Consider the following 14,499-nt stretch of genomic DNA (forward strand, 5'->3'; position numbering starts at 1 on the left):
ACTGTTTTACATAGTCTCCTCCATATTTTAATTGTGTGTGTGTTGCTGTAAAATTGTGTAATTTTCTGTTAGTCTTTGGAAGCCATATATTACATTGCCCCACTAGATTGCCTTCCATATTTTTCCATTTTGGGCTCCACTTGTTGTTGTTGATAATTAGGATAGCTTTTATCTGTGCAGCATTATAATAATTAGTTAAATTTGTCAGTGTAAGGCCTCCCATTTCTTTTCTTTGTTGCAAAGTTTTCATTTTTACTCTTGGTTTCTTTTCGTTCCATAGAAATTTTCTCAATAATCTGTCCCACTGTTTGAATGATAATTGTGGTACAAAAAGCGGGAGATTCTGGAATAAGAATAAAAACGTGGCAAGATGTTCATTTTGAATATGCTTATTTTTTTCTAACAATGTGAAGGGTATCAGTTTCCACCTACTTAGGTCCTTTTTTATCGCATTTTCCAGCTTCCCATAGTTACAGGCATATAAGTTTTCAAGATTGTTAGGTATGTTCACTCCCTGATACTTCACCTTGGTCAGATCCCACTTAAAATCATATTGTTTTTTAAACGCACTACTTAGATGACTACCAGTCTCCATTGCCTCAGTTTTCCTTAAATTTAGTTTGTATCCTGATAAAGAATGTTTCTATTTCCTCCATTAATGCCGGTAAGGAGTTGTATATATCTGTCAGATAAAGAATCACGTCATCGGCATACAATGCTATTTTATGTTCCATGTCACCATGGAGACTCCTTTAATCTGCATATTTTTCATATCCTCTCTGCAAGCGGTTCAATACATAAAGCAAATAACTGTGGAGATAGTGGATCCCCTTGTTTTGTACCCCTTTGAATTGTAAACTGATCAGAGAGTGTCCCATTTACTCTTACTCTTGCACTTGAGTTATTATAGATACCATTTAGCAGTTTTAAGAATCTGTGATGAAAACCAAATTTTCCACACACACCCATTAGAAAAGGCCATAAAAAACGTTTACTAGCGTTATTGTCAACATTGGTTTCTTTGTTCTTAGGGCATGGTCTACGATATTGATTGTCTTTCTAATATTATCTCCAAGTAGACGATCTTTAACAAAGCCCGTTTGATCAAGATTAATTAACTGAGGAAGTAAGTTTGTAAGTCTGTTTGCTATGATAGCTGTAAATAACTTTTGATCTACGTTTAGTAATGATATCGGTCTGTATGATGAACAGTTTTCTGGGGCTTTACCTTCTTTATAGATTACTGATATCACGGTTGTGCTCCAGGTTGTTGGCCATCGTCCGGTCTCCAAAATATCGTTGAAAACCCTACTTAAGATTGGTATTAATATATGCTGAAATTCTTTATAAAATTCATAGGTAAATCCATCACTGCCCGGACTTTTCCCAGTTTTGCTTTTCTGAATAACCTTCACGATCTCTTCTTCTAATATTGGTTGTACTAAATTATTATTTTGTTCCTGAGTCACTAGTGGGAGGCTTATTTGCTTTAAATAATTCCTAATTTCTTCAGCATCCGCCTGTCATTCTGGAGTATAAAGGTCTTGATAAAATTCCCTGAAGCATGCCGCAATTCTTGATATTCCCCTATGGAGAGCGCCCTTTTTTATCTTTTACCATAACAACTGTAGATTTTTCTTGCTGTTTCTTCAGTTTGAATGACAATTTTTTCAGCGCGTTAGGGCTATTATCAAAGAAATTTTGTTTACTGAAAGTTATTTTTTTTCAATCTCTATTCTGTCTATTTCTTCTAGTGCTTTTTTATTTAATTGTGCAAGTAATTCCTTTGTCTTTACTTTCCTTCATCTTTATTTCCTTCTCTTCCTCCTCTTTTCTTTTTGTTTCTTTTTACAAGATGATGCTGATTTCCCCTCTTACTTGCTTTAGCTGCTTCCCATAAGGTTGTCTTGTTCACCTCCCCATTATCGTTAATCTCAAAGAAGGATTTAATGCTGTTCTTCATTGTTTCATTAAAAGCCTGATCTTCTAATAATGAGTTGTCCATTCTCCACAAGGTCTCTCTTTTTTCTATATTCAAATGTAGTTCTATTATTAGAGGAGCATGATCGGTTATAGATATAATATAATTATATTTCACATCTGAAAACTTTTTCAATTTCCCCTTTAAACAGAAAGTAATAGTCTAATCTTGAGAACACTTTGTGTGCATCGGAGTAAAATGTAAAGGCCCTCTCTTGAGGATGCAAACTTCTCCAGACATCCAAAAGTCCCATTTCCATTTCAGCTTTTTTCAGTAAGGCTGTGGCTTTTGCTGCTTTGTGTTTACTTTTACTTTGTGTGTCCATTTTTTTATTCAAAATTAAATGCTTGCTTAAGACTCCCTTTTCTGGGACAGACTTCCGTTTCCGGTGGACAGCAACATTGGTATGAATGAGCTGAAGAAATAACGAAAAAAACTCCCAAAATGTCTATAGTTTGAATGGTTTAAATATATGCCCTACAATGGAAATTAAACAGTAATGGACCTGAGATCTGGTGCGATCACTCAAGAATTTCAGAAACAAAAGAAAGCGAGGAAGAAGGGTCATAAGTCTACAAACCAGAAGGAAGCATGGAGGCCGAAATGCTGACCAGAAGGAAGCATGGAGGCCGAAATGCTGACGGGAAGGAAGCATGGAGGCCGAAATGCTGACGGGCTTCAAAGAAGAAATATCAACGCAAATTGGTGAACTGCGGCAAGACTTTGAAAAGTTCTCAACAGAAATCAAAGAAATACGAGGGGATGTGAACAGTATTCGTTCCGAAGTGGGAGCAGTCAAAGGCAGCATACAAGAAGCGGAAGAGAGAATACATCAGTTGGAGGAGAGAGAAATCGCCACAAATGAAGTGATACGGCACCTCATTAAACAACAAATGTCACAAAACGAGCAGCTGGAACAGTTAGAGACGAGATCCCGTCAGAATAATATAAGGATTTACAAAATTCCGGAAGGTGCGGAAGGAGAGGACACGGTGGGATTTATAAATCAACTTTTAGTCGGAAAACTGCATCTTACATCTGACGCATTCCAAATTGCAGTAGCTCATCGCTCTTCCCCGAGAAACGCCACCCAGGAGAATCCTGGCCCTCGATCCATGGTGGTGCGTCTGCAGGACTGGAATATGAGACAAAAAATTCTGCAAGCGGCCTGGTCCAAGAAAGAAATTACACTGGATGGAACCCGCATCTACTTCTCACAAGACTTCACAGCTAGGACGCAGAAAGAGAGAAGCTGGTACAACCCACTGAGAAAACTTCTGAAGGAGAAAAATGTCAAAACGCATCTGGTGCACCCAGCGAAATTGAAAGTATTTAGAGACGGGGAGGCCCTAACATATGAAACACCAGAAGAAGCGGAGGACCAATTACGACAACAAGGGGTGATAGCCCATACAGACCAGAGAATCTACACCAGGCGATTGGATAAGTTGCTACCTACAAGCCAGCCGTTCCAGAGGGCAAAAACGCAGAGGAGAAAGAGAGATCAAGAAATGACTAGCTTACAAAACAACCCGGATAGCCCATACAGACTGGAGAATCTACACCAGGCGATTGGATAAGTTGCAAGCCAGCCGTTCCAGAGGGTAACAACGCAGAGGAGCAAGAGAGACCAAGAAATGATTAGCTTACAAAACGACCCTGAGGTGAATACTGAACATTATTCGAATAAGACAACCTTCGACAAAGTGAATGGACAACTTGTAAGGTAGCCTACAAGACCTTCTCAGATGGCAGCGGAGAGCGCAAGAGATGACTGACCTTCGAGGACCTTGCCTACCCATGACTCGGAACGAACAATGATCACTGAACATGGGAATATTGAGTGAGTAATAAGAGGTTTAAAGGTAAACTATGCAGTATTGGCAATTTCCTTACTGTTTTCTCGGTTTTTGCTTTTTTTTCGCTGGCTTTGTCATGACGAATGTCTAAGAAACTCCATCGCTACCTTTTTCTAGCCGGTGCCTGGCGTGTACAGTATGTGTATTTGAATGCAGTAAAGCAATTTGTTACACTCGTTGTACTTCCTGACACTGAGGCCATCGGCCCGCGGGCCCACAGTTGCAAGGGTGTTTTTTCCGCTCACAGGCGCTAGGGGGAAGCGACACGGCCACCATTCAACCCGAAAAAAGTCATATAACCATTCCAATGACTCTGAAGCTGTTAAATGAAGGTAAATTAAGCTAAAAAACCTGCATAGTGTGCCTTTAATTTAAAATAGAATTGTCATGCAAAGAGTCAATATCGATTGATCTGACGGAAGGTATGACGCAAAGCGTGAAGATCGAGGCTGTTATACATATATATGATGGTATAATAAATAAGGGTATATACTTTAAAAAATGGATTAAAAAGTAACCAAAACAGACAAATGGGAAATAGCCTTTCAACACCACACTGTTCACCTGGTTTATAGGGGCCTGTCTCACTCCTGAGCTTAGAGATATTAACATCATGCACCAGGAGTCAGGCAGTAAGACCCTTTTCCTCTATGCATTTAAGAGGGATACCTTAAGTAACCATGTGTAGGTTACATTAATTGGAAGTCCACCACCGGGGTTAAGGGAGAGGGTTTTGGGTACTGGTCCACTGCATTTTGGTGGAAAACACATTCTTTCGTTTTTATTATTTTCATGATTATTATTATTATTATTATTATTCTTTGGTTTTACTTTAAAAGAATGGAAGAAGAAATTAAGAAAACAGTATGATTAGAGCTATTCGGAATGAGAGGAGGAACCACTTCTCTAAGGTAATTGCTGAAAACAGTGGAAACTCTAGGGTGTTGTTCTCTACCATTGATAGGCTATTGCAACACCTTTTGATACACTCAGTCAGGCATCCTCTCTAAGATGCGAAGAATTTGCAGACTTCTTCAAAAACAAAGTCATTTCTATAAGGGAGGCTATTGGTAACACAAGTAATATGGTTGATAGTACACCCAAAAACAGCCCCCCAAAATTAAGGTCCTTTAGCACTATAACTCAATCTGAGCTTGGTAAAATTATAACTCAAACCGGCTCCTCAACATGTGTTTTAGATCCAATCCCTACTAGATTCCTCAAAAAAGTATATGATAGCTTAGCTCCCTTTATTCTCAAGGTAATAAATACCTCATTAGAAACAGGTATATTTCCAACTGCTTTTAAAACTGCTGTTGTGAAACCTTTACTTAAAAAGTCAAATCTTGACCATACCAATCTGAGCAACTACAGGCCTATATCAAATCTACCGTTCTTGAGCAAAGTACTTGAAAAAGTTGTTTGTAATCAGTTAAATACCTTCCTCAACGAAAACAGTATCCTTGAAAAATTCCAATCAGGTTTTAGATCAAATCACAGCCCAGAAACGGCTCTAGTAAAATAGTCAATGATCTCAGACTGGCTACTGACTCAAACAAAGTCTCAATCCTTATTCTTCTGGATTTGAGTGCGGCATTTGACACCATTGATCATAGCATCCTAATTCACGCCTTCATGAAGTGGGTGGGTCTCTCTGATAATGCTCTAAACTGGTTTCAAACCTACATTACTGGCAGAGATTTTTATATCAGTCTAGGAGATCATGTATCTGAAAAACATGACTTGCCTTTTGGTGTGGCCCAGGGGAGCTGCCTTGGTCCCCTGCTATTTTCTCTATATATGCTTCCATTGGGAAACGTCATAAGTCAGCATAATATAAACTTCCACAGCTACGCAGATGATACCCAATTGTATATTTCTGTGGAGCCAACTAACCCAGATGGCCTATGCTCCCTCACTGCATGCCTAACCTCCATTAATCAGTGGATGAGCAACAATTTTTTGAAACTAAATGATGACAAAACAGAGGTACTTTTGGTTGGACCAAAACTAAAGCGAGATATTGTTCTTAGTAATCTGGGGAACTTGGCGCACCAGATCAAACCAAAAGTAACAAGCCTCAGTGTCATCTTAGATGCAGAGTTAAGTTTTAAGCCCCATATCAGTAAAGTTACTCAGACAGCCTATTTCCACTTGAGAAACATTGCCAAAGTGCGGCCCTTTTTAACTCAACAAGATGCAGAAAAAACTAATTCACGCCTTTATCACTAGCAGGTTAGACTACTGCAATGCACTTTTCACTGGTCTTCCCAAAAAACATCTAAAGAAATTGGCACTCATATAGAACTCTGTGGCTAGACTTTTAACTAAGACTAAGAAGAGAGAACACATCACCCCTGTGTTGGCTGAACTGCACTGGCTCCCTATTTCCTATAGAATTGATTTTAAGGTTATGTTAATTACTTACAAAGCTCTGAATGGCATAGCACCTTCATATATCTCTGAGCTTTTAATATCTTATCAACCACAAAGGAAACTTAGATCATCCAATCCTAATCTTTTAATCGTACCCAAAGTGCTCCACAAACAAAGTGGAGAAGCTGCTTTTATCCATTATGCCCCCAAACTATGGAACACCCTGCCTCTGTACATCAAGCAGGCGTCATTTTCTATATTTTTCTATATTTTATGGATCATAAACAGCCCCAGCAATGAAGAAAAGTGATTGATAATGACTGACTGACTATTATTGTGTTACATGCTTCAAATGTAAAGCACTTTGAGCTGCATTCTGTGTATGAAAGGTGCTATACAAATAAAGCTTATTATTATTATTATTATTATTATGATTAAAGTACTGTCTTTGAATACGAACGGGTTAAATAATCCCATCAAACGGAGTCGTATATTACAACAGGTGAAGAACGAAAAAGCAGGAATTGTCTATCTCCAAGAAACTCATTTAAACGATGTGGAACATGTTAAGTTGGGGAAACTGGCTGGAGCACATGTTTTCTTTTCTTCTCACACTACAGCCAAGAGAGGAGTAGCAATCCTCATCAAAAAGAGTCTCATGTGTCAACTAGAAAAATGCTTCAGAGATAAAGAAGGGAGATATGTAATGGTAATAGGTAAAATGGACCAGCAGTGTGTAACTTTTGTTAATGTTTATAACCCACCTGGTACAGGAGATGAAATGTTACGAAAAATACTGCATCTGACTATGATGGAGGTAAAGGGTATAATACTGCATCTGACTATGATGGAGGTAAAGGGTATAATACTGCATCTGACTATGATGGAGGTAAAGGGTATAGTACTGCATCTGACTATGATGGAGGTAAAGGGTATGGTACTGCATCTGACTATGATGGAGGTAAAGGGTATAATACTGCATCTGACTATGATGGAGGTAAAGGGTATAGTACTGCATCTGACTATGATGGAGGTAAAGGGTATGGTACTGCATCTGACTATGATGGAGGTAAAGGGTATAATACTGCATCTGACTATGAGATATATGATATATGATATACTAGGGTATAATGATAATGGGACTTTAATTGAATTTTGAATAAAAAGATGAGTGATGTCATTGAGTCATTGTTTGTCTGTGTATATACCAGACATGTGGACTCGAGTCACATGACTTGGACTCGAGTCAGACTCGAGTCGTGATTTTAATGACTTCAGACTCGACTTGATAAAATTAGGCATGACTTGCGACTCGACTTGGACTTGAATACTATTCACTCGAGACTTAACTCGGACTTTGCCTCTTTGACTTGTAATGACTTGACATGTCTCGAGTCAAAAAATACATTTCCTGATCGTGGACCAGTCACCCCAGAGATGCTTTTTACTTCCGCGACGAAAAAAACAAAACACATAGTGGACACAAACAGGCAGAGCACAGTGATGATCAGTCAGTGCTTCTGTTACCACCACGCATCACGCACTGTGTGTAGGGCACCAAGAGACAGAGGAAGGACCCATATTAAATAAATATTATAGCTTTACTGCAAACCGATTTGCATTCTTGTTAGACAACATTTACAATGTCAAACCAACAGCATGTTACATAAAGATGATCCTTTTCGGGTCCTCTCCATTAAGATCCAACTTCAACGTATGCTAGCCTACTCCATTTAATTGAGAATGCGTTTCAGCGCGCGCACGGAAGGGACATTGTTGATGATGATTGATATCTCCTTTTAAATATAAGAAACGTATAAAATGAAATCATGAAGGAAACAAAGACGAGATTAGAGGAAATTGCGGATTTATCTGGTTCTCACTAGGCTACTGTTATAAACTGTGAGAGCCAGGGCACTTTGACAAAAGCTGCGCTCACTGTGATTTGGAAAATGGACAAGAATATGAAGAGTTGTCTTTGCCTTTGTGTAATGGAACTGGTGAGTCTTGAAGTCTTCAATAATTCGTTTACATGAAGCACATGAAATGCCGATTGAAACGCATTCCACTCAGCTAGGTGGCTACTGGCTGCAGGCTCATAATTCACTTTTAATTGCAAACAGAAAATGTCTAGCAAGCATCATGTCATTACATGCTTTTATTTCCAAAGGAATGAAAGCTGTTTGTGCCAACTTAATATCATGCTTACCATTGTTATTATTGTGCTATACATGTGGCACAAACAATGTTAGAGTTTGTGGACTAGCTCTGGCCATAGCTATATTTGAATGGAGCTGGTAAAAAAGATCATTAGGAGAATGTGTGGACAGTGGCACACAATGGGCTTAAAGTGACAGTGCACCATTTACAAACGAGTTAAACAGCATCACATGTATTTAAGAAATGAATACTTTAAAACAAAATTACTGTGTCATTATTATCATTTAAATAATATAGAAGTGTTTTACTTTTACCTTTGTGTTTTACCTTGTTACTCAGTAATTTTGTGATTTATGCTGTATTTAATAGGCCATATAAGAAGCTTAGTCTTTAGGGAGAAAATTTACGAGTAAAAATTTACAAAATCTGAGATTAATTCGTTTTTTAATCGTTTGACAGCCCTAACAAAAACGTAAAATATTTAACTGCAGCAATTTACTAATTTAGCAGGCAAATCTGTGGCCTAGCACAGTGAAATGCCATCAGTCAAATTATTACTCATTCTTACAGTGGACGCTGCAATTTGGAAAAACAATATATATTTGCTGCTGTGCTGAGTGTCTTATAGCTATATGTTTCGTACAGATTACTCAGGTATGCATATATCGTAAAAGCTTTCAAGACAGAACCATTGAACATATTTTAATCCGTATTTATAAAAAAAATACTGTAGATTAGATTGATGTGTTAAAATTATGATCGATAGTCTAATAATGGCATTATTAAGTGAAGAGTACCTGATGACTTGTTCAGGACTTGAAAAAGATTGGGACTTGGACTTGACTTGGCTTTGATGTGACTTGGACTTGGACTCGACTTGCCCTTCTCTGTATTTACTTGGGACTTGACTTGGACTTGACTGCTAAGACTTGGGACTTACTTGTGACTTGCCAAACAGTGACTTGGTCCCACCTCTGCCTTTTCCCATTTCCACAAAGACCAAAATAACAATGATTCAGCATTGCAATGTTTATATATTCTAAATATAGATCATCGGCACAATTATTGGGTTGAACATGCACAGTGGTCTCATTGTAAGGACCCTGTTAGGAGGCACCAAGGCACAGTTAAGTACATGCCCCCATCGCATAGCTTGTAGGCACTTTGGCTGCTTTAGCCACTAGCCGTCAGACATCAGATTGTTTTCATGTTTTTTCCGACCAACAGTATTCTGTGAACATGATCAACTGAGCTCTGTGTTTAAATGGCCGGAGTTCTCATTTAAGGTGATCTATTGGCAGAAATGGAAAATAGTATTCAGAGTATGCATCATTAGGACCTAATTACCTATATTCAGAGTATGTTTCATTAGGGCATCCTTACCTGTAAATGAATAGCATTCAGAGTATGCTTCATTAGGGCCTAATTACCTATATTCAGAGTATGTTTCATTAGGGCATCCTTACCTGTAAATGAATAGCATTCAGAGTATGCTTCATTAGGGCCTAATTACCTATTTTCAGAGTATGTTTCATTAGGGCATCCTTACCTGTAAATTAATAGTATTCAGAGTATGCTTCATTAGGGCCTAATTACCTATATTCAGAGTATGTTTCATTAGGGCATACTTACCTGTAAATGAATAGTATTCAGAGTATGCTTCATTAGGGCATACTTACCTGTAAATTAATAGTATTCAGAGTATGCTTCATTGGGGCCTAATTACCTATATTCAGAGTATGCTTCATTAGGGCATCCTTACCTGTAAATGTGAACTGTTGTGTTGAAGTACTGTTGCGCCACTATCTCTACAGTAGCCCAGAAAGGAAAAACCAAGCACTGGCTCTAGTGGACCTTTGATCTAAAGGGCCTTTGCTCTAGAAAGGGCATTTGATCTAAAGAGGGTCTTTGCTGTAGTGGTTGCCTTTGCTTTAGAGAGGGTCTTTGCTCTAGAGAGCGCTGTTGATCTAAAGAGGGTCTTTACTTTAAACAGGGTATTTGCTCTAGAGAGGGCATTTGATCTAGAGGGTCTTTGCTCTAGAGAGGGTCTTTGATCTAAATAGGGTCTTTGATCTAGAGAGGGTCTTTGATCTAGAGTGGATATTTTTACCCCACTTGAGTGCCATCGCATCTCACCCTTGGAAGTGGAGTAGTATTCAGGTAGCTGCAATTCAGACAATTCACCACTAGATAATTCTGCTGATAGTTCCCCAGTGATGGGGACACATTCTCCATTTGTTTGCATTCATGTGTCACCCATAATATCTGTTGAACTTGTATTGAGTGAGATCAGATCCTGACAATATCAACTACAGAACAGCATCAGCTTTGAGTCCCAATCACTGGCATAACATGGTATTAATGAAATATAGAGCTTTCATTTATTAGCAACTGTAACAGTGAGTAAGAGGTCACCTAGAGGTCATCTAGAGGTCACCTAGAGGTCATCACAGCATGTGTGCCCATACAGGAAAGGGAGACAATCTGAACACACAAAACAATCTAAAGGCTTCCAGGATCTTGCAAGGGCTTGTTGTGATTGTTGCGGCCATCACCACAATTTCAACTGCATTTATTGAGAATTCCTGCAGAAAATCCAATCAGTGGGGATGGATAATGGAGAGGACTCCATAACCGTGGTAATAAAAAAAGGTTCAGTCTGCAATTGTGGGAAATCCTTGAGTTTGTGAAACTGTAGAGTTGTGAAAACGTAGGGTTGCGAAATCCTGGAGGGGCCAAAAAACATCAACTGTACAGAGGATGCTGCATTCCATTACATATGGGGGAGCAGGGGGGCAGAGGGCACCGAGGGAGTGGGGGGCACTGAGGGAGTGGGGGGCACTGGGGGTGCAGGTCAGGAATTCTGCTAGAGGTGATCCCAAATAAACATTGAACACTGACACATACAACAGCCAGTAATTGAACAGCTAACACATAAATATAGCATGCACAAACAACATAACCTCCCAGTATTCTGGTTAACATTTAATACTCCGCCCCATTGCATAGGAGCACACACACACACACACTCATACCAACCCAAGCCCTCAGCTACACAACACACACAACAACACCAGCATGATGGGACATCATAACTGTAGCTTTCTGAAGCTTTGGGATGAATCCCTGTGATGAGGTTCAGTTGGACTTCCTCCTCCCACCTCTTCTCTGACAAACATGTCAATCACTGCAGTCCACAGCAAACATGTCAATCACTACAGTCCACGGCAAACATGTCAATCACTACAGTCCACGACAAACATGTCAATCACTGCAGTTCACGGCATAAATGCTCATTGCAGTCCATGGCTTTCAAATGTCCTGTGCGCTATAGACCAATCACTGCCTGTTTTGGAATGATTTATGGGTAATGTAGTATTTATTTTTCCTTCAGGAATAAATGCTCAGTTCTAATATAATGAACAGCAGGCTGAATCTGTTTAGAAACAGACTACTGGCCTACCCCTGCACACACACGATTTATAGTTTCCAAAGTCGCAGTGTTGTTCTTTCCAGGAGGCCTTGAGGAGTGACTAGACTAGGAGTGACTAGACTAGTCTAAATTGAGGAGTGACTAAACTAGGAGTGACTAAACTAGTCTAAATTGAGGAGTGACTAAACTAGGAGTGACTAAACTACCGAATTTTCCGGACTATAAGTCACAATCGTAGTTTCATAGTTTGGCTGATCCTGTGACTTATAGTCAGGTGCGACTTATATATGAAAAAATATATAATTGAACATGTTTTTAAAAGTCCTGTGCACTTTCAGTCAGAGATTAGTGCTTGCACAACGCCTGAAACACACGTGCATACCTAAATGGTCAAATTATGGCAGGGATTCTATTTATAGCCGGGCCTCAGATTTGGACAAATAATAGCCAGTATAATTTTGTATCAATTTAACTCATAAAAGAGCTCTTCTTAATATTTTATATTGTTGGTTGGTATTGTTGCCAATGAAAAGTCATTTACACCATGAGTCTCCAACACGTTGCTCTCATTGCTCTCAAGCTAGTAGCATGCTGCACCCTTCTGAGCTAGAGGCTGAAGCCTACATTTAAACACAATTGTTGCTGCCAGGCACCAGCCTATGAATTTGATAAAAAAGTAAATCATGCATAATTTAAAAAATAACTACATTTAGGCTATCTTAGACATCTTTGGCTATATGGAATAAGGTTTCCCTTGCAGCACAGCACACGAATGAATGAAAGCGCGGATACCTTATCTCGCAATAAGTGGATGGCAATCGAAATTCCCGACACTATGAAACTTAATAGTAAGCCATTAAATACCCCACAGATTTCAGTGGTCATCAGTCCCGATATTTAGCAATATAATCAACAGTCCAAACGTAAATTAAATCTCAAATTAAACATCTGCTGCTTTTGATAGCCTACCCATGCCGCTCCAAACGAAAAGTAGGCCTATGTCTCACAATAAAACGCAAGAAATAAAGGACTATATTATAGCTGACTCGAATACAAGCCATGGCCAAATAAAGGTGCTGTGCTTTGCGCAGCCTTAATTTGAGGATTTACGAGTCTCCTAAACATCCCTCACCTGTTATCTAGACATACATGAAAACATTTGAAAACAAAACGCACTGCCATGTAATATTTGATCGCTGTTTTGCTACTAATTATCTTTCACGTAATGAATACGCACAGAAAGTGAAAGTAGGCCTAATGTGCGCTCCGCGGTCTGTAGCTATCTGTTCACGTCCCTAATCGAGCGTCAAATAGAGAAGTCATCCATGTTCTCTACTTTATAGCCTAGGCGGTCATGCTTCTGTATTTGCAAAATTCCTGACGGTTCCTGATCGCTAAATGTTTGTTTTCCTTTCCTGTCGATAGCGGTTGATGTTGAAGCACCTAGGCTATAATTTGACTTCAGCGGTGACAAATCCTGCTGAGAGAGAGAGAGAGAGCAACGAAAGAGAGGCACCCCTAAAGTGGTCCTCTGGCTTGGCGTGTGTGTCTCTGCATGGGGTTCAATTGAAGTCAGAGTTGGTCCGTCAATAGTCCCCAAGATTCAGGCGCTCCATTATTATATTAATGTCAGACAGGGTACAGGGTAAAATGTGTGGGAATTTCTCGCATTATGATGGCTAGATTTGCGGGACTTTTGTTATTATGCTCAATACTAAGTAATAATTTATTGGCAATACCCGCAATTCCGCGCTGGAATTTAGACCCTTTTAAATGTGCATCTTTTTTTCTCTCGCTCTCTCAGAGGTGGCCAGCCAAGCAATTGTTCTGCTGCATGCCAGCTTGTGCCAATATATCGTACAAAATGATAGATTGCATTGCATTCTCCACATTTTTAGCTACATTTTCATGTACCACATCAGCATTTGAGTTCAGTGATTTTTTTGTCAGCAGCCTTCGGCTTGCCTCTTTCCACTATTCACTCCTTCTTCTTCATTAACATTCCCTGTAGAATTCTCAATATTTTTGGCCTCAATGTATACAGTTACATAGTCTGTCTGTTCTTAGTCTTGGATTTTGTGAAATAAATGTCTAAATATCACCTGCTTGCTGCAGCTTCGGGTCTGCGTCGCCCTTTAAAACCGATATATTTTTTCTCTCGAGCATTTAATCTGCTGCCGGCTTGTCTCTCCACATCGTCCAAAATGCTTGATTGCATTTTTGTCCTGTGAATCTTTTGTAAATTGCTTTACAAATACCGTCGGGACCCTATTGCCATGGCTTGCCTCAGCTAGGTCCGTCTTTTTAAAACCAATCTTTTTCTCTATCATTGAGCATTTAATCTGCTGCCAGCTTGTGACTCCACATCGCCAAAAAAGGTTGATTGCATTGTATTCTCCACATTTTTAGCTACATTTTCATGTATCATATCAGCATTTTTGTTCAGTGAATCTTTTGTAAATTGCTTTACAATTACCGTCGGGCCTATAGGCCTATTGTTTAGGTCACGTCTAAAACTGCATCTTTTTCTCTCTCATGAGCATTTTATCTGCTGCCAGCTTGTGACTCCACATCGCGCAAAATGCTTGATTGCATTGTATTCTCCACATTTTAGTAACATTTTGGTGCACCTCATGGCATTTTCTTTTTTCAGTGAATCTTTTTTGCTTTGCAATTACCTTCCTGCCCTC

Source organism: Alosa alosa, chromosome 10 (genome assembly GCF_017589495.1).
Source record: "Alosa alosa isolate M-15738 ecotype Scorff River chromosome 10, AALO_Geno_1.1, whole genome shotgun sequence".
Classification (NCBI taxonomy): Eukaryota; Metazoa; Chordata; class Actinopteri; order Clupeiformes; family Clupeidae; genus Alosa; species Alosa alosa.